The sequence below is a fragment of the Brassica napus genome (assembly GCF_020379485.1).
Source record: "Brassica napus cultivar Da-Ae chromosome C5 unlocalized genomic scaffold, Da-Ae chrC05_Random_32, whole genome shotgun sequence".
NCBI classification, from domain to species: Eukaryota; Viridiplantae; Streptophyta; class Magnoliopsida; order Brassicales; family Brassicaceae; genus Brassica; species Brassica napus.
Genome location: NW_026014285.1, coordinates 1 through 18,406, shown reverse-complemented (window position 1 = coordinate 18,406; position 18,406 = coordinate 1). Strand labels below are relative to the sequence as shown.

Here is an 18,406-nt window from a genome sequence, read left to right as displayed (position 1 = left end):
TCAAAATTATCCCGCTCAACACTTATGATATCCAATACTCCCCATCTCGATCGTCTTCCAAAGCCATAACGCTAACATGCACTTGGCGTATCCTTTCATAGCAAGACTGCCTGCTCCAAAGTCCCAAGGCTATCTGTCTCTCCATCGACAGTAATGGCACACAATCTGAGACTAGCAAATGTCCCAGTAAACTCATGAACCTCTTTGGTTCCTGATATGTCGCTCATGTGCCTGCCCAAGGCATTTGTCACCTGGTTGTCTTTACCAGATGGTATTTAATATCCAAACTGTAGCCTGCTACCAACTCAATCCAACTGCACTATCCAAGTACAAGTTTTAATGAATGAAGATAAATTTCAGACTCCAATCATCCCAGAGAATCTAAACTTCCTTCTTGTACAATTACAATCTCCAAAACTATAACGCAAATACCACTGCAGCCACTACGAATCATGAATAGGGTAGTGGGTCTCGTGAGGTCTCAACTGATGCAATATATATAGAATGACCTGATCCTCATGCATCAATACACAATTTGCAAACGCTCATCATGCTCCCTCTACTCCAAGAATAACTCAATGGGGTCGTCGATGAGTACAATCGCGCACTTGTCCAAGTGTTCGCGAAAGACATCATTCATAAGCTTCTCAAATGCTATCGGTGCATTCGTCGATCCAAAATGATATCACCAAAACTCATAATATCCATAACATATATGGAAACCCACATTCCGTACATACTCCTCAACTATAGCAATCTGATGATGTCATGATCTCAAGACAACCTTCGGGAACTGTGAACCTCCATGCAGCTAATTCAACAACTCATCAATATGATGTTTACCATGTTCAAGTCTATGTAGTCGATACAAAGCCTGAAAACTCCCATCATTTTTTCTTTACAAACAACACTGGTGCTCCCCACGGCGAATTACTCGGCCTAAATAAATATCCTGTCTGATGAATCTTCCATATGTTCTTTCAGCTCAGCCATCTCTGCTGGCGCTAATCGGTATAGAACTCGTGAAACCGGTGTTGTCCCTGACTCCAACTCGATCGTAAGAACATCTCCTCTGGCTGGTGACAGCCCTTCCAAGGCCTCAAATACATCTCCATACTCTAAGATAACTAGAAGATCGTGCAACTCATGTTGACCATCGAAATGATCACCAAAATCCATTTACTCCCATATCCAATAACTCCTCTGCATGTAGCATGTATGCAAAAAAATCTGCTCTGCTCCAGAAATGTGAACTCTCACCCTCAGGCAATCCAACAGTACTCGATGTCGTGATAACAAGTCCATCCCAAGAATGATATCGCAAAACACAACTCCATCTTAACGAGTCTCTGAACCAATCGGCCCTCCAAGCATAACTGGTACACCACAATCAATATAAATAGCTCCCAACATTTCTATGTCAGCTGTCCGAACTGACACATCTCTGAAATGATCAACACTGCCAAAAGCGATCCCCACGAGTTGTTGCACACGATACATCAATGAAATGATCAACACTCCGATATAACACAACGCAAGTTGTCGACACCCAATCCAAAAGCGATCCCCCACGAGTTGTCGCACTGAATGATCAAAACTCCGATATAACACAACGCAAGTTGTCGCACCCCAATCCAAAAGCGATCCCCCACGAGTTTACAAAATAATCATGCCTCCATGGCAGTAACTATACTCATACACACGAATAACACATGCCAACTCATGGCTCACATCTCATACCACATAATCTCCAATAACGAAAACTCGTGGAGAGATGGCTTGAAGTTTGGGGGTGGCAACAACGTCACACATCCACATGTGGACAATTCTGAACACGGCTGACGAAACTGATACACACCTGAGCAATCTATCAAACTGTGACATCATCCATCTCTCGAACATCTGGCTGAAACCTTGTTAGCTAGAGAGCGGATGGCGATGATAAACTCATCGTCAATAAAAAGACAATTGGGTTAGAAGTTACTGAACGGAAAGGTGTTGTATTTTTCTTTCTTTAAAACTCCCAAATCCCCGATTCAAAAATCTTTTAAAATCGATTAAACCGAATTAAAACCGAGTCAAAACCGAGTCGAAACCACGTCCCAACAAATCGCCATCCCGGGTCAGAGCTGGACGGAAACCCGCTCTGATACCAAATTATAACACCCGTATTTTCCGAAATAACTTAAATAAATAAAAAATCTGAAATCTCCATTTATTATTTCTCAAAAGTCAACTCCAAAGTCGTAAATCCAATAAATAGCCATAAATCCAAATAACATAATAAATCCCGAAAATATCAATAAAAGCATAAAATCCGCAAGTCTGAAAAAGACAGAAATAAAACTCCCAAAGCACCAGCCCGATAGCAATCACTATTGCTCGTCAGTCTCATCTGAAAGGGAAGGAAAGGAGGGGTGAGTAACAGGGGAGTTACTCCATTAGGTATGAGATGCTAAACACGCAAACCACTGACTTGAGTAAATAGAACTCCTACTATGGAAGTTTAGCTCTAACATGAACAAACAAGATGCCTAAAGCATCACACAACACAAACAATGCGATGATAGCATATAGCTAGTCCATACACCCCGCATCTCCTCATACCGGATATATATACATACGCTCGCTAGTACAGTCTGTCTCTGTACCCTCGCCCTCCAAAGCTGCGTCGAATGCAAACATCTCTGCACCCATGCCCCACACAATCTGCGTCGCTAGCCCAGACGTCTCTGAGCCCCCGCCCACCAAAGCTGCGTCGCTAGTCCAAATCTCTAGACCCCCGCCCTCTCACATAGTCTCTACTCATAACTATGTATACATACATATATATATCGCATCTCTTAACATCACACAATCAAATCAACGGTTGAATCCTCTAGACCCCTGGTTCCAGTTTACAATAAATGAACTGACTAACAATCAAGACTCAAACAGACTCAATTCAAACAGACGGATCATGATTCGAAATCTAAACTACGATAGAGAGAATTCTACACTGGTACATGATTTACGGAATAAACCATCACCTTAGCAATGTGGAAAAGTGATAGCTATGAACTCCGCTGCTCAAACAAACTCCAAATCTGAAAACAGGACGAAAAATCGAGTCAGTACGTCCTTCGAACGGTCCAAAACGGATAACCGGCAATCTGGTCAAAAGTCAACCCGCTAGTCAAAGCTCAACCCGGTCAACCCTTGACCAAATTGAAATCGAATTGAATCACCCGTTTTCTGTAACCGAGTTCGATTTCAATTGGACCAGATTCAAATCAATTTCAAATCGGATTAATCCAAACCAAAAATCAATTCCCAATAACCAATCAAACCGAAAATCAATTGAACAAACCAAACCAAACCGGCTTGACTGGTCAACGGCTTGACTCGCTGAGTCGACTCGGCCGAGTCACCGAGTTACCGGCGAGTCGCCGGAGACGGTCGCCGGCGGCGGCCAACAACGGTGGTGGCTTACCGACCAACCACGGCGGCGGCGGAGGCACGGTGGTGATGCGGCAGCGGCTTCCTGGCGGCGAACGGACGGTGGCCGGCTGTCGGTGGCTCCGGCGAACGTCCGGCGGAGACAGTGTGCATGAGATTCACGCGCGAATCTTCCTCTTGCGCGTGTAGGGGGCGTCGCGGCGGCTCTCCGATGAAACTCATGCCCCGGACTCGTCTCGACGTCACGAACACACTGGTGGCCTTGAAATCGCGAGAAACCCAATGGTTAGAGAGATATCGACGATTGACTAAATGGCCAACACTTAACCAATCGGAAAAGGCGGTTTGTGGATTACCTAGGGCGTGAGACGGCGGCGGCGTGACGGATCTGATCTCAGTCGACGGTGGCTGAGATAGTTCCCCAATATCTCTCTCTGACGGCTCAAAATCTGGAGAGGTTCGACGCCTTAGACTTTTTCTGAATAAACTAATAAGGTAGCTCAGTTTAAATAGGAACTCACCTAGGGTTTCCTGCAAATTGATTGGGCTTTGCTGGGCCTGCGGAATTGGGTCGTTACAATCACGTTCCTGCCTATAATCAAGTGGCCAAGTTGCTTGCATTGCCCATAGCAAACTCAGTGTCTTTTTTCTTTGTCACAAATGTTCAAGGCAAATGATTTTTATTGCATTTTGTGTGCCATTTCTTCTTGATACCTTTACACCAAATTTAGGGACATAATTGACTATGACACACCACACGTTGTAGCTTATTTATATGCAAATTGTAATTTATGTATGTTTTTGTGATACAAAATGGTTATAAATAGTGATAATATAGTGATTGAAACTCCAAAAGACACACTCCTTTCTATGCTAGAGGAGTACGTATCAACTGATGGGAGTAAAGAGAAACCACTTTTTGTGAGTTGAAGATGTCACGACAATGACATGTATGAAGCTGTTTGTGAAATGGAATGAAAATCGAAGAAATTACTGAACTCTTTAATGATTAAGTGACTAGAGTAATAAAGGTCGACTCTCGAGGTGAAGAAAAGGAATCTAAAGAAAATTTATAAACTGAAGAAGCTTTAAAAGTAAGAAGAAGGTATACATATTTTGAGTTAAGGAAGCTTATTGCTGAGAGATGGATGAAACTTTATGAACATGTTGTGAATAACATACAAGAGCTGATTTTGAAAAGTGGTCTAGAGAATACGGTATCTGAAGTTGGACGACACTTCATACCATAGATAATTCGAGAATTCTATGCTTAGCTTCCTTCTGAAAAAATCAAAGGTAATCATGTTAGGGTGGAAGTTAGATGAAAAAAATGTGTTTAGTTTGAAAGAAATAAACAAAGTTTTCGGTCTTCGATGGATAAACAAAAATAAGAGGAGTTGTTTAGGAATGATGAAATAGATCTGAATGAAGTCGCTAGGTTTCTGACGGATGGTAAGGTTAGTTTGTGATCAAAATTGACTATCTCGAAGTCATTAGTCACGTTAATTAATAAGTCTACACTATTTATGTTCAAACGGGATACCTACACAAATCCAAGTGTACTCAAACCTGACAAAGCTAAACTCATTTATAAAATTGGACTGTCTTTGAAATTTAACTTCGGAGAGTTGGTATTCGTCAAGTGTTAATACTGAGGCTGGAACGATCCAAAATTCTTGGAGACATTTAAGAAGCCTGTGGACAAAATGTAATGGATGAGAAGAAAAAGAGCTAAGAAAAGGGAAAGGAACTTCAATAGGATCAGCTGAGAAAAAGGCAAAGCTATCTGCAAGTGCATAAGGCAAAATGTAAGGTCAAGTAAAAAGAGATCGATAAAGTTTCAAGCTGCTCTAAAAAGAAGTAGAAGTTGAAGAAATCTCAACTGATGAGGACTCTTCATGTGAAGACGAAAAGAATTGAAGAAATCTTAATATAAGAGGAACTGCGCAACTCTTCAAGACCACCCCTTTTGCACACGACTCGTGTGTTGTTGACGAAGAGATGAATCAGTTCCTCTTTTTTTGATTTTTATTATAGATTTCTCAAATTCTATTTCGTCTTCACATGAAGAGTCCTCATCAGTTGAGATTTTTCACTTTCTACTTTCTTTTTAGAGCAGCTTTGAAAACTTTATCGATCTCTTTTTACTTGACCTTACAATTTTGCCTTATGCACTTGCAGATAGCTTTTGCCTTTTTTCAGCTGATCCTATGAAGTTCCTTCCATTTTCTTAGCTCTTTTCTTCTCATCACATTACATTTGTCCACAGGCTTCTTAAATGTCTCAAGAATTTTGGATCGTTCCAAGCCTCAGTATTAAACACTTGACGAAATACCAACTCTCCGAAGTTAAATTTCAAAGACAGTCCAATTTTATAAATGAGTTTAGCTTTGTCAGGTTGAGTACACTTGGATTTGTTGTAGGTATCCCGTTTGAAAATAAAATAGTGTAGACGTTATTAATTAACGTGACTAAGAAATTCGAGATAGTCAATTTTGATCACAAACTAACCTTACCATCCGTCAGAAACCTAGCGACTTCATTCAGATCTATTTCATCATTCCTAAACAACTCCTCTTATTTTTGTTTATCCATCGAAGACCGAAAACTTTGTTTATTTCTTTCAAACTAAACACATTTTTTTCATCTAACTTCCACCCTAACATGATTACCTTTGATTTTTTCAGAAGGAAGCTAAGCATAGAATTCTCGAATTATCTATGGTATGAAGTGTCGTCCAACTTCAGATACCGTATTCTCTAGACCACTTTCAAAATCAGCTTTGTATGTTATTCACAACATTCATTCATAAAGTTTCATCCATCTCTCAGCAATAAGCTTCCTTAACTCAAAAATATGTATACCTTCTTCTTACTTTAAAGCTTCTTCAGTTTATAAATTTTCTTTAGATTCCTTTTCTTCACCTCGAGAGTCGCGACCTTATTACTCTAGTCACTTAATCATTAAAGAGTTCAGTAATTTCTTCGATTTTCATTCCATTTTCACAAACAGCTTCATACATGTCATTGTCGTGACATCTTCAACTCACAAAAAGTGGTTCTCTTTACTCCCATCAGTTGATACGTACTCCTCTAGCAATAGAAATAGGAGTGTGTCTTTTGGAGTTTCAATCACTATATTATCACTATTATAAAACCATTTTGTATCACAAAAAACACATAAATTACAATTTGCATATAAATAAGCTACAACGTGTGGTGTGTCATAGTCAATTATGTCCCTAAATTTGGTGTAAAGGTATTCAAGAAGAAATGGCACAAAAATGCAATAAAAATCATTTGCCTTGAACATTTGTGACAAAGAAAAAGACACTGAGTTTGCTATGGGCAATGCAAGCAACTTGGCCACTTGATTATAGGCAGGAGGAACGTGATTGTAACGACCCAATTCCGCAGGCCCAGCAAAGCCCAATCAATTTGCAGGAAACCTAGGTGAGTTCCTATTTAAACTGAGCTACCTTATTAGTTTTCAGAAAAAGTCTAAGGCGTCGAACCTCTCCAGATTTTGAGCCGTCAGAGAGAGATATTGGGGAACTATCTCAGCCACCGTCGACTGAGATCAGATCCGTCACGCCGCCGCCGTCTCACGCCCTAGGTAATCCAAAACCGCCTTTTCGATTGGTTAAGTGTTGGCCATTTAGTCAATCGTCGATATCTCTCTAACCATTGGGTTTCTCGCGATTTCAAGGCCACCAGTGTGTTCGTGACGTCGAGACGAGTCCGGGGCATGAGTTTCATCCGGAGAGCCGCCGCGACGCCCCCTACACGCGCAAGAGGAAGATTAGCGCGTGAATCTCATGCACCACTGTCTCCGCCGGACGTTCGCCGGAGCCACCGACAGCGGCCACCGTCCGTTCGCCGCCAGGAAGCCGCTGCCGCATCACCACCGTGCCTCCGCCGCCGCCGGTGGTTGGTCGGTAAGCCACCACCGTTGTGCCGCCGCCGGCGACCGGTCTCCGGCGACTCGCCGGTAACTCGGTGACTCGGCCGAGTCGACTCAGCGAGTCAAGCCGTGACCAGTCAAGCCGGTTTGGTTTTGTTTGTTCAATTGATTTTCGGTTTGATTGGTTATTGGGAATTGATTTTTGGTTGGATTAATCCGATTTGAATTGATTTGAATCTGTCCAATTGAAATCGAACTCGGTTACAGAAAACGGGTGATTCAATTCGATTTCAATTTGGTCAAGGGTTTTGACCGGGTTGAGCTTTGACTAGCGGGTTGACTTTTTGACCAGATTGCCGGTTATCCGTTTTGGACCGTTCGAAGGACGTACTGACTCGATTTTTCGTCCTGTTTTCAGATTTGGAGTTTGTTTGAGCAGCTGGAGTTCATAGCTATCACTTTTCCACATTGCTAAGGTGATGGTTTTATTCCGTAAATCATGTACCAGTGTAGAATTCTCTCTATCGTAGTTTAGATTTCGAATCATGATCCGTCTGTTTGAATTGAGTCTGTTTGAGTCTTGATTGTTAGTCAGTTCATTATTGTAAACTGGAACCAGGGGTCTAGAGGATTCAACCGTTGATTTGAGTGTGTGATGTTAAGAGATGCGATATATATATGTATGTTACATAGTTATGAGTAGAGACTATGTGAGAGGGCGGGGGTCTAGAGATGTTTGGACTAGCGACGCAGCTTGGTGGGCGGGGGCTCAGAGACGTCTGGGCTAGCGACGCAGATTGTGTGGGGCATGGGTGCAGAGATGTTTGCATTCGACGCAGCTTTGGAGGGCGAGGGTACAGAGACAGACTGTACTAGCGATGCAGCGTATGTATATATATATCGGTATGAGGAGATGCGGGGTGTATGGACTAGCTATATGCTATCATCGCATTGTTTGTGTTGTGTGATGCTTTAGGCATCTTGTTTGTTCATGTTAGAGCTAAACTTCCATATTAGGAGTTCTATTTACTCAAGTCAGTGGTTTGCGTGTTTAGCATCTCATACCTAATGGAGTAACTCCCCTGTTACTCACCCCTCCTTTCCTTCCCCTTTCAGATGAGACTGACGAGCAATAGTGATTGCTATCGGGCTGTGCTTTGGGAGTTTTATTTCTGTCTTTTTCAGACTTGCGGATTTTATGCTTTATTGATATTTTCGGGATTTATTATGTTATTTGGATTATGGCTATTTATGGATTACGACTTTGGAGTTGACTTTTGAGAAATAATAAATGGAGATTTCAGATTTTTTATTTATTTAAGTTATTTCGGAAAATACGGGTGTTATAATTTGGTATCAGAGCGGGGTTCCGTTCCAGCTCTGACCCGGGATGGCGATTTGTTGGGACGTGGTTTCGACTCGGTTTTGACTCGGTTTTAATTCGGTTTAATCGATTTTAAAAGATTTTTGAATCGGGGATTTGGAGTTTTAAAGAAAGAAAAATACAACACCTTTCCGTTCAGTAACTTCTAACCCAATTGTCTTTTTATTGACGATGAGTTTATCATCGCCATCCGCTCTCTAGCTAACAAGGTTTCAGCCAGATGTTCGAGAGATGGATGATGTCACAGTTGATAGATTGCTCAGGTGTGTATCAGTTTCGTCAGCCTGTTCAGAAATTGTCCACATGTGGATGTGTGACGTTGTTTCCACCACCCAAACTTCAAAGCCATCTCTCCACGAGTTTTGTTATTGGAGATTATGTGGTATGAGATGTGAGCCATGAGTTGGCATGTGTTATTCGTGTGTATGAGTATAGTTACTGCCATGGAGGCATGATTATTTTGTAAACTCGTGGGGGATCGCTTTGGATTGGGGGCGACAACTTGCGTTGTGTTATATCGGAGTGTTGATCATTTCAGTGCGACAACTCGTGGGGGATCGCTTTTGGATTGGGGTGCGACAACTTGCGTTGTGTTATATCGGAGTGTTGATCATTTCATTGATGTATCGTTGTGCAACAACTCGTGGGGGATCGCTTTTGGCAGTGTTGATCATTTCAGAGATGTGTCAGTTCGGACAGCTGACATAGAAATGTTGGGAGCTATTTATATTGATTGTGGTGTACCAGTTATGCTTGGAGGGCCGATTGGTTCAGAGACTCGTTAAAGATGGAGTTGTGTTTTGCGATATCATTCTTGGGATGGACTTGTTATCACGACATCGAGTACTGTTGGATTGCCTGAGGGTGAGAGTTCACATTTCTGGAGCAGAGCAGATTTTATTTGCATACATGCTACATGCAGAGGAGTTATTGGATATGGGGAGTAAATAGATTTTGGTGATCATTTCGATGGTCAACATGAGTTGCACGATCTTCTAGTTATCTTAGAGTATGGAGATGTATTTGAGGCCTTGGAAGGGCTGTCACCAGCCAGAGGAGATGTTCTTACGATCGAGTTGGAGTCAGGGACAACACCGGTTTAACGAGTTCTATACCGATTAGCGCCAGCAGAGATGGCTGAGCTGAAAGAACATATGGAAGATTCATCAGACAGGATATTTATTTAGGCCGAGTAATTCGCCGTGGGGAGCACCAGTGTTGTTTGTAAAGAAAAAATGATGGGAGTTTTCAGGCTTTGTATCGACTACATAGACTTGAACATGGTAAACATCATATTGATGAGTTGTTGAATTAGCTGCATGGAGGTTCACAGTTCCCGAAGGTTGTCTTGAGATCATGACATCATCAGATTGCTATAGTTGAGGAGTATGTACGGAATGTGGGTTTCCATATATGTTATGGATATTATGAGTTTTGGTGATATCATTTTGGATCGACGAATGCACCGATAGCATTTGAGAAGCTTATGAATGATGTCTTTCGCGAACACTTGGACAAGTGCGCGATTGTACTCATCGACGACCCATTGAGTTATTCTTGGAGTAGAGGGAGCATGATGAGCGTTTGCAAATTGTGTATTGATGCATGAGGATCAGGTCATTCTATATATATTGCATCAGTTGAGACCTCACGAGACCCACTACCCTATTCATGATTCGTAGTGGCTGCAGTGGTATTTGCGTTATAGTTTTGGAGATTGTAATTGTACAAGAAGGAAGTTTAGATTCTCTGGGATGATTGGAGTCTGAAATTTATCTTCATTCATTAAAACTTGTACTTGGATAGTGCAGTGGATTGAGTTGGTAGCAGGCTACAGTTTGGATATTAAATACCATCTGGTAAAGACAACCATGTGACAAATGCCTTGGGCAGGCACATGAGCGACATATCAGGAACCAAAGAGGTTCATGAGTTTACTGGGACATTTGCTAGTCTCAGATTGTGTGCCATTACTGTCGATGGAGAGAGACAGATAGCCTTGGGACTTTGGAGCAGGCAGTCTTGCTATGAAGGATACGCCAAGTGCATGTTAGCGTTATGGCTTTGGAAGACGATCGAGATGGGGAGTATTGGATATCATAAGTGTTGAGCGGGATAATTTGAGCGGGATGTACCTGTACCGAAACCGAGTTGTGTGTGTGGACGATAAACTGTTAAGAAAAGGGACCTTACAGCAAATACATCACTTGTGTTTCTCTACCCATCGGGAACACAAGGGGTACAAAGATATGAAGTGTTAACTATAATTGGGTATTATGAAGAGAGTTGTAGCTTCATTGCGTCACAGTGTCAAACATGTAGATGGCTATGACAGAGGATCAGTTATCTATTATGTTATTTTTGAGCTTGCTTTGCCGGAGTGGAAATGAGGCATGGTGATTATGGACATTGTTATTGGATTTTAAAATAGTGGAAAGAATGCCACATGGGTAGTCATGGATAGACTTACCAAGTCAGCCTATTTCCTAAGTAAATTAAGAAGACATTTAGAGCTAATCAGTTGGAACAGACCTACATTATTGAGTTTGAGAGGTTTCATGGATGTCAACATTGTATCGATTGGGATTCGAAGTTCATGTCTACATTTTTGGAGTCATTCAGAAGGAACTTGGGACAAAGATCCACAGAAATACAACTTATTATCAGCATACATATGGTTAGTCAAAGGGGACTATTCAGACTTAGAGGACATGCTCAAGGATTGCGTCTTACAGTGGGATGGAAGATCGGAAAGCATTACATCTAGCAGAGTTTGCCTACATCGACAACTATCGTTCGAGCATTGAGATGAGACCGTATGAGGGCTATTTATGGTAGGCCTTGTCGTATACCACTTTGTTGGACCAAAGTGAGGGAGTGACATGAGTTAAACTATTAATGGTTCAAGAGATGGTATAGCAAATGGACATGCTCAAGGATTGGCTTTGGAAGCCCATGACGGCAGAGGATTTATGCAGCAAAGCGCCGTACGGATTTGGAGTTACATATGAGTGATCTAGTGTACCTGAAATAATGACATTTCAGGAGGACTTAAGACTCATAAGCTGAAGCAACTAAAACCGAGGTACATTGGACTGTATCCTCCGGTGGAGCGAATTGGAGCAGTTGATTGCAGTTATTTTATCAGCAGTGTATCAGACTTCCATGATGTGGTTCATATGTCAAGTTTGAGGAAGGTCGGGAGAGGGCCAAAGCTCATTTTGCAGCAGCCGCTAAATGCTCATGGCAAAAAAAAATTGTATGCACCTTGTCAGCCAGTTGAGATTTTAGATCGGCAAGTGAAAGTTGTTTAGGAGATGATGACCAGTTTAGTTAAAGTTCGTTGGGAGAGAGACGTGATCTAGAAGGAAACCTGGGAGGCGAGACTCAGATGAGGATTGATTATCCAGAGCTTTTAGGACAGTATTGGACAGTAGGTTCAGGAGCCGAATTTGGGGACGAATTTCTTATTTGTGGGGGGAGAATTGTAACGACCCTAATTCCGCAGGCCCAGCAAAGCCCAATCAATTTGCAGGAAAACCTAGGTGAGTTCTTATTTAAAAAGAGCAAGCCTATTAGTTTATTCAGAAAAAAGTCTAAGGCGTCGAACCTCTGCAAATTTTGAGCCGTCAGAGAGAGATATTGGTGAACTGTCTCAGTCACCGTCGACATGAGATCAGATCCGTCACGCCGCTGCCGCCTCACGCCCTAGGTAATAGTGAACGCCTTTCCGATTGTTAAGTGTTGTCATTGTAGTAAATCGTCGATATCTTTCTAACCATGGGTTTCTCGCGATTTTCAAAGCCACCGTGTGTCGTGACGTCGAGACGAGTCCGGGGCAGGAGTAGGAGTTTCATCCGGAAAAGCCACCGCGACGCGCCCACAGCGCGAAGAGAAGAAGATTCGCGCGTGAATCTCACGCACCACCGTCTCCGCCGGACGTTCGCGGAGCCACCGTAGCCGGCCACCGTCCGTCCGCCACCGGGAAGCCGCCGCCGCGCGCCTCCGCCGCCGCCGGTGATTTGTCGGTAAGCCACCACCATTGTTGGCGCCCGCCGGCGACGGTCTCCGGTGACTTGCCGGTAACTCGGTGACTCTGCCGAGTCGACTCAGCGAGTCAAGCCGTGACCAGTCAAGCCGGTTTGGTTTGGTTTGTTCAATTGATTTTCGGTTTTGATGGTTATTGGGAATGATTCCGGTTAAACCGATTTGAAATTGATTTGAATCTGGTCCAATTGAAATCGAACTCGGTTAAGGAAAACGGGGTGGTTCAATTCGATTTCAATTTGGTCAAAGGTTGACCGGGTTGACCCTTGCCAGGGTTGCTTTTTGACCAGCTGCGGTTATCCGTTTTGGACCGTTCGAAGGGCGTTCTGACTCGATTTTTCTCCCTGATTTCGAGATTTTGAGTTTGTTTGAGCAGCTGGAGTTCATAGCTATCACTTTTCGACATTGCTAAGGTGAGGGGTTATTCTGTAAATCCCGTACCAGTGTAGAATTCTCTCTATCGTAGTTTAGATTTCGAATCATGATCCGTCTGTTTGAATTGAGTCTGTTTGAGTCTTGATTGTTAGTCAGTTCATCATTGTAAACTGGAACTAGGGGTCTAGAGGATTCAAACGTTTGATTTGATGTGATGTTAAGAGATGCTATATATATATGTATATACATAGTTATGAGTAGGGACTAGGTGAGAGGGCGGGGGGTCCAGAGATGTTTGGACTAGCGACGCAGCTTTGGTGGGCGGGGCTCAGAGACGTCTGGGCTAGCGACGCAGATTGTGTGGGGGAGTGGGTGTGCAGAGACGTTTGCATTCGACGCAGCTTTGGAGGGCGGGGGTACAGAGATAGACTGTACTAGCGACGCAGCGTATGTATATATATATCCTATGAGGAGATGCGGGGTGTATGGACTAGCTATATGCTATTATCGCATTGTTTGTTGTGTGTGATGCTTTAGGCATCTTGTTTGTTCATGTTAGAGCTAAACTTCCATAGTGGAGTTCTATTTACTCAAGTCAGTGGTTTGCGTGTTTAGCATCCCAACCTCACAGAGTAACTCTCATGTTACTCACTCCTTCATTTCCTCTCTTTCAGATGAGACTGACGAGCAGGAGTGATTGCTATCGGGCTGGTGCTTGGGAGTTTTATTTCTGTCTTTTCAGATTTGCGGATTTTATGCTTTTATTATATTTCGGGATTTATTATGTTATTGAATTTATGGCTATTTATGGATTACGATTTTGGAATTGACTTTGAAAAGTAACAAAGGGAGATTCAGATTTTTATTTATTTAAGTTATTTAGGAAAATATGATGTTCGAGGGAGACAGTTTTCATTGTCAATGATATCCTCTCAATCGTGATAAAGTTTAATCATCGCCTACACTAAATCCTCTTGATCACTTTAGCAGATGAACGGAGAGAGTCGTTAGCTGTTTTTTAAAAGCTCTATTATGATAATTGGGCCTTACATTACGGCCATTAATCACTTTAGCCCAATTTTAAAATTGCTTGGGCCCCCTATATTTTAATATTAATTTCTAGTCCTTGTTTCTTTTGTAGACGACGGTGGCTTTCACAGGCGGATTAAGACGACGAAGAAAGCTCTCTCCGTAGTAAAAGTTAGGCTTTTGATCGGCTGCTATGGCGGAGGAGAAGGGAGAGGAAAGGAGAGAGCGAAGAAGTATAAGTATAGCGTATCGTCCTACGTACAACGAGGGCCTCAACATTGCTTCTTATGTCTACTCATGTTTCAAGCATCTCCGGTAAAAAAAAAAAAACAAGTCTTTGTTTGCGACCGATCATATATATAATCTGGATCCCATTTAGTGAGAATTCGAATCCGATCGCCCATTAGTGATCAGTATGAAAGGATCAGCAGTGATGGATCATGGTTTACATTAAAGATCCAAACTTTATTTATGAGCTAGTAACTAAGTGAACGATCCGTCAAACAGTATTACAAGTTGTTTCATGGGTTGTGATAGATAGAACCTCTGGTTTAGTGATCGGAGAAGCTAGAATTCTTGATTCTGGTTGTGGTTAATCGATTTGAACTTGTTAGTAGACTCTTGTCTGTCGAATGTTATTGAGAATTTATACCAATACTAAGGAAAATTGGTCACTTGTTGAATGGTGTTTAGGGATGTGATTTTGAGATAATTGTTGTGGATGATGGGAGTCCTGATGGCACTCAAGAAATTGTCAAACACTGCAGGACTTGTATGGTGAAGACCGCATGTGAGTACAATAACAGAGTTAGTTTGAATCTGAATTACGTAATCAGTTTGTATTCTTCGGTTCAGGTGAACTTGTGTTTTTGTTTTTTTTTGTGATGCAGCTTTTAAGAGCTAGAGCCAAGAGCTTGGTTTGGGTATGTATCTGTAACTTCATCATCTTCTAACTTTGCTTTACAAGAGAAGTGGACCGTTATTGGTCTTCTTGGCACGCAGGAAACGGCATATATCCATGTTTGAAGCATGCTACAGGTGATTTCGTTGTAATCATGGATGCTGATCTTTCACATCATGTAAGAATCACCTTACTGAATTTTTGTTTTATCGACTTGTCTTTTGTTGATCTAACTCGCTTTTCTCTGTGCAGCCAAAGTATTTGCCAAGTTCATCAAGTATGTAAAGTTTCTTCATCCTTTACAAATCTCATTAGCTTATAGTGATTTTTTTTATAATTCGACTTTGTTGTCTATGTCATGAAGGAAACAACTAGAGACGAATGCAAGTATAGTGACTGGTACACGATATGTAAAAGGTGGTGGTGTGCACGGGTGGAACTTAGGCGAAACTCACAAGCAGAGGAGCAAATGTGCTAGCTCAAACACTATTATGGCCTGGCCGTATTTGATTTAACCGGATCATTCAGGTAAAAAAAAAAAAAAAAAGAAATCAACTACTTGTGTTCTTCTACTGAATCAGTCCGTATTTTCACGACTAACTTCCACTCAACTTCCTTATTGGAAGGCTATACAAGAAATCGGTGCTTGAAGAGTGATAAGCTCATGTGTGAGTAAAGGTTATGTCTTCCAGATGGAAATGATAGTTCGTGCGACCAGAAAAGGATACCATATGAAGAGGTAGCTCTTGTCCCTTCTTTACATACATAATACCACTTGTGATTGTGATTCCTTTGAAATCAAATTATTATTATGATTCATATGGTACTCCTCCTTTTCATCTGTTAGGTACCAATCACATTTGGGGATAGAGTCTTTGGAACTTCGAAGCGGAGGATCCGAAATAGTGGAATATCTAAAAGGACTCGTCTATCTTCTTCTCACGACTTAAGAGATGACACCACCACAGCTCAACAACACATGAATCTCTTTAGTATTTATACTCTCCTTAAACACTAGAACTCTGATCATGTCTTTTAAAAATTTATCGTTACCTTGGAAAATCAAAAATAAAAAACAAAAGAGAAGCATGAAAGAAAAGCTTTTCCACTCTTCTATGTTAGTGTTCATCAAAATCATGCTTCGAAGTCATGCTTCTTCGAGTGAAACTCTGTTCGTTTATAAATAAGAAAAAAGTGGTGAATAATTTTTTTTCTAGTTATTATCCATCAAATTTATAACTTTCACTTCAATTTAATCAATGCTAAAAGAAAACAAAAATGATTAAAAAAAGAAGAGTTTCAGTTGCGATGAATGTTATTTAATTATATTTTAGTATTTTCAAATTAGGATTTTTTATTACTATAAAAAAATATGGTAATAATTATTAACAAAAGAAGAACTTATATAACAAATAGATTTTCATGTGACGTTATAAAATATGTACATATTTATATGTTTCTACTTTTGTTCGGTGTTAATCTGTTATAAACCAAACTAAAATCCTACGGGTTTTTAAAAATCATATCTATTCCGTTTATATGGTATATACCAAAACCAACCATATTTTTTATTTGGTTCAGTTCAGTTTGGTACGGTTCGGTTTTACCATATTTGACAGCCCTAGTTGGCAGTGTATCTCATTTGAAGGAGAATTACACAAGCAATCAAGCAATCAAGCAATCAAGCAAGGCCCAAGAGGAGAGTTGGGCTTTCACTATTAGACAAAAGCACTCATACGAAGCGAAGCACGAAGATGGAACCAAGTGGCTGATTATGGGCCGGCCATATACATGCTCTTCTTTTCTCCAGCAATCATTACCATTATGGATACAGCTGCCTTGTAGGATAGCTGATAAGAACTCTTTACCCCATTGATGATAAGCACTTTTTCGCTAGTCGTCTGAACGAACGAAATCACTTTCCGGCGTACCAAAAAAAATAAAAGAGAGAAAAAGGATGAGGGAACTATGAAGTCAACGGCCAACTACGTTCCTTACTCTCACTCCCTCAGCTTCCTTGATCGATCCGCCGTCGTCTACGCCGACAGAACCTCCGTAGTTTACGGTCCCGTCACCTACACGTGGCGGCAGACCCGTGACCGCTGCGTCAGAGTCGCCTCCGCTCTCTCCCAACTCGGTATCTCCTCCGGCGATGTGGTCAGAACCTTTTCTTTACCTTTGTGTGCATATGCATCTTTGGAGACCCTTTTGTATTACGTAGATCGTTCTTATTTAAGAGTTCAATTCCTCAAGCTCGAAAATAAGTTTTCGACTTTGTATCGAAATTTTGTCGTTAGTGATGTGTGTCGGATTTGATCAGGTTTCGGTGTTGGCTCCAAACGGTGCCAGCTATGGTCGAGTTACATTTCGCTGTTCCCATGGCTGGAGCTTGCTCTGTACACTCAACATCCGCCACGACTCCGCACTCGTATCCGTTTTGCTAAAACACTCAGAGACCAAAGTGCTTTTCGCAGATCATCAGTTTCTCCAAATAGCTCAGGGAGCTTGCGAGATTCCTCTCCAAGAAAGGCGAGAAGGTCCCTCTTTTGGTCTTGATCCAAGAACCTCTTGTTGTTTCGGGGGGGAACAAGAAGAGGTTGATGGGAGTACGAAGATGTTGTCTCCATGGGGAAATCGAACTTCCAAGTTATAAGACAAAGGACGAGTGTGATGCAATCTCTCTGAACTACACAGCAGGCACCACTTCGAGCCCCAAGGGTGTTGTTTATAGTCACAGAGGCGCTTATTTGAATTCTCTGGCTACGGGTTTACTCAACGAAATGCACTCATCCCCTACTTACCTCTGGACTAATCCGATGTTCACTGCAACGGCTGGTGCTTATTCTGGGGTGTTACCGCGATTGGTGGGAGTAATATATGTTTGAGGAACGTTACCGCAAACAAGGGTATATTCGATAACATTGTCAAAACAAGGTGACTCACATGGGAGGTGCACCAACTATACTGAACATGATCGTTAACGCTAGTGATCCGAGAAGAAGCCGCTTCCGGGGAAGGTTTCCTTTATAACCGGTGCTGCACCGCCGCCAGCTCATGTGATTAAAAAGATGGAGGAGCTGGGGTTCTCTATGTTCCATTCGTATGGTTAACGGAGACTTAAGGACGGGCACGGTCTGTGCGTGGAAGCCTGAGTGGGACCTTTTGCCTAGCGACAGAGCAGGCGAAAATGAAGGCATAGGCCAGGAGTGAATCATATAGGGATCGAGGAAGTCGCTGTTAAAAGAGCCTGTGACTTGAGGACTTTGCGGCTGAGGTGTGTCCATGGGTGAGGTGGCTTCAGGGGGGGAACCACGGGTATGAAGGTTATT

The 18,406-nt window shown here is 42.0% G+C and overlaps 2 pseudogenes; both read left to right on the top strand.

Moving 5' to 3' along the window:
- Positions 1-14,324: 14,324 nt before the first annotated feature.
- LOC125594832 lies at positions 14,325-16,033 on the top strand (annotated as a pseudogene).
- Positions 16,034-16,901: 868 nt separating this feature from the next.
- Positions 16,902-18,351, top strand: LOC125594834 (annotated as a pseudogene).
- The last annotated feature ends 55 nt before the right edge of the window (positions 18,352-18,406 follow it).